Raw genomic sequence first — 3,773 nt, 5'->3', positions numbered from 1 at the left:
CAGTTTAATGATTACCCTTGCTGAATTTGAACTTTGACAGTTTTGTCTCATAGGGCCAGCAGACTGCATTTCTGAAATTTAAATCTTTCACATCATTTACCATAATATTTGGCTTCTGAATAGGCTATCAGCATCTCACAAAGTGGTCTTAAACAGGGCAAAAATCTGGACTAATAGGATTTAAATGTCCTGAAGTGCTTTAGAATTTAAGCAATTTAAGTAATTAAAATTAAATCTGTGCTTGGTTGTGTAGTGTTTTAGGCTGTATGTATGTGATTTTTACCATTTCTGCATTGTGGATTTGATCCCTGGCCTCAACAGAACCGCATGTCTCTACCCTCTCCCTTCCTATTTCACTCTCCAGCTGTCCTGTCAAAACCTTAAAGCAGACAGAGTCTAAAATGGCAGAGAAGTACTTTGAGTGCCACAAGAACAAGTACCACCAATCGTACCCGTACCACAGCTTGAGAATCAACACAGTAGAAAGTCTTCAGATGTGCACAAATCTTGAGAGAATTTGTTGCAGCTGTTTTGGCCTTTAGACCTCAAATATGCTAAACCCCACGGCCGTTGTAGACCAGACGAATATGTCCAAGAGGTCCTCCACTCCTGAGACTCCTCTTTCTCCAACACCTCTCTTCAGTGCTCTGAGTCTACACACAGATCTGCTGCTGGAGGCTATAGCACAACTTTCTTCACCTGGGCTCTTTACACTGGGATAACTAGTGAAAGCTATTAGACCTCCCTGTTTGGTTAAAAACAAGACGCCAAGTAAAAGACCCTAATGACTTTGCAGGGCCTATGAATAGAAAGGAGAAAAGTCAACCTCTAGCAGAAGGCTTTTGTCCTATCAGATTGCCACGTTCTGGGAGGAGGGAGACACACTATACGCCATTAGCATCTGCAAAGCCCGTCACGTTGACTAATAGCCAGCACCACAACGCCACAGTGCCTCAGTTTGTGTTTTCCCTCTATTCCCATTATACTGGTGACACAAAGGAGCCCGGACAGACCTGTCAAATATGCCCAAGCAGCCGACAAGCACAAAGCCCCATTTCTCCTCTTTCTTCAGAAAAAAGGCCGATCCTGTTGCTTCATTTTTTTTAATCCCCCACCTCACTGCTCGCACACATAGAGGGTGTGTCCAGGCGGTGTATGATAAAAACATTGAAATGGAGAATGAAAAGGGCAATAAATTGTGGGGATGGGCGTGTTATTTGGCAGAGGCAGCAGTGTTACCTCTTGTTCTCCCTCTTGTTGACAGCTCTGCTTTTGTTCTTGACTTGTTTCTCAGTCATTTAAACACACATGTTCAGTGGTAGTCTACCTGCATCCTGTAATTTCTATAAGCTATAATTAAATTGTGAATTGCCAAATGCCTAATGCAAAGACTATAACACATTTATGATCTGAAATACTAAGCGTCGTACATTAGCATTTCATAGGACTGTTGTAAACTAAAGAAATTCTTAGTCGAGTAAGAAAACATGTCCTGTGTATTGGTTAATCATCTAAAACTGGATGGGGAGGTACATTAGAACAAGCTCTACATTTTTAGGATATCACACAAAAACAACCATGTATACAGAAAAGTAGCATCTTCATTAAAGGTAGATTAAAATCTCTTCTCACTCTCAAAACTCAAAGTACCTCACTCCTTTCTCCTGTGGTCCATTTAATTCCTTTTAATCTTGATAAAATAATTGATCAACTAATATAAAAAATGTTCAACTGAGAAATCAACTAAACAACTATATAACCCTATTTCACTGAGATACTTGTATTACTTTTTATCTCAGAAAACCCCTGAGCTGTCCATTTAGTTCTAAAGAAACATTTTGCCATAAGAACAACATTTAGCAATGTAACAGTAAAGCACGCTGACCAAGTCACTCATCATTAGTCCTTCAGTGAACAACAGCAGACCAATGCACTGGAGGTAAATCTAATAGTACCGCTGCCCTCAAAGAGAAACCAGAGTCGTTGAGTCACATCAGATGAATCTTATCAGAGCCTTGTTGCTGCAATAGGCTTCTCTCTCTGTTTCAGCCGACAAGCCCTGCACTGTCCCTGGGGCCCACTGCCTTTTGGCCTTGGGAGAATAGCGTCACAATTGGCCTTTGTGTTCATTATGTTAGAGGCATCTTCCCATTGCGCTGTGGGGTCCATTCCAGCTCTGAATTAGGCCCATGGGGATTTTAGCCAAGTCACCCAGGTCAGTGACCTTCCTTGTCACAGGCCCAACACACAGATAGCCTATCTCCTTGCTGTGGATGCTATAAATTATGGCAGTTCTTAAATTTAAGAAACTGAAAGCAGCTTGAGTGCGGATGCTCCGGTGGTCCTGGGTGTGTGTGACTCAGCTCTCTCAAAGGTGACAGGGCAGAGGACCACTGCATGTTCTCACCCTTTGGGCCTGACGTCCATTTGTGCAGAATCCATAAAATGACCTCACTGTCTCACTGCACGTCAGTAATGAATCAGCCCATTGTGCAGGCGATCGGTCACCATCAATAACACAGCGCAGGATCTATATTTCCATGTTGAAACTTGCAGATGTACAGTGTCATCTCAAATGGGTCACAAAATATCAGTCGCACCAGAGTCACACCATAAAAAAAGCATAAAATGTAACAAGGAAGTTGGACTGCAATAATTTCACACTTACTGAAGCAGAGAGGATGGAGAAAAAAGTACAGGGTGGTGAAACTAAAACTTTTTTCTTATGTTTTTATTCAGCTGCAACATTATCTACTCCTTTAAAAAGCCATCGTGACAAGCACTCCATTGTGAAATGCTGCAAATGGTGGTCAAACTATGTTGTAGCATCACACAACTGATGGATGGTGAAAGGGACATTTGTGTGGGTAGAAAAACTGCAGGACTGGGAACATTTCTAAAAGAATGGAGATATGCGAGTTGCCATGGTAAAGGTGATTGCAACTCAAACTGTTTCTTAATCGAGTGTCGTCTCAGAGAGAGGGAGGGCTGCTCAGCTTTTAGCACATGAAGCTTGTGGGTTTGCATGGACTTAGTAGGATTATGGGAGCATTCATGGCAGCTAGTGAGGCCAGCAGGTGAGGCCGCCGCTCAGCTGTCTTAGCCTTTACTCAAACAGAGGAAAACGGTTGCCAGATTCTGCTTGCGGTTGCCAGGCTGAAATTGTATCTGTCCACAGTGTTTACGTCAGTCAGGATCGGACAGAGCGCTGCACTTGTTGCCGCTTTAGGGAACACTGAGGGCCGGCTTTCAGAGCCTAAGTGCCACACCAAAAAACAGTCTGGTGACATTACTTGACTGGTCGTCAATGGTAACATAGCAGGACTAAAACCAAATGTAAACAGGCTGCTGCCAACCGCCGAAACAACGGGCCATGAAAAGTACCCAGGACTGTGCTTCTTTGTCTCTTTGAGGAAATGCTGATCTTATTTTGTCCAAGCTTATGCTTTTAATTAGATCTGCAGCTTGAAACTTGACGTTTTTACCTGTTTCAGGGACTTAAACTATAGGAAACAAGCTAATCACAGGATGGTCCAGTGTTTACTGTTCACTGTTCCAGAACTGTTCCTTTCTATCCTCATCCTCAAGTTGTAATACTGTAATTATTTTTACTCATTACTTTTATATTTTTTTCTTTTTGGCGATGTCATAAAATATTCTCTATACCCTACTTTGCTGTCATTCATACTTGCTAGCCTACATTTGTACATCACCATGTGCCCCATAATCTCTAATTTAACTTTGGGACTAGTACAAGAACAGAGGGTCAAAAG

This window comes from Boleophthalmus pectinirostris, unplaced genomic scaffold (assembly GCF_026225935.1).
Source record: "Boleophthalmus pectinirostris isolate CB_2022bp ecotype Guang Dong unplaced genomic scaffold, ASM2622593v1 HiC_scaffold_7, whole genome shotgun sequence".
NCBI classification, from domain to species: domain Eukaryota; kingdom Metazoa; phylum Chordata; class Actinopteri; order Gobiiformes; family Gobiidae; genus Boleophthalmus; species Boleophthalmus pectinirostris.
This window is presented reverse-complemented; position numbering follows the sequence as displayed.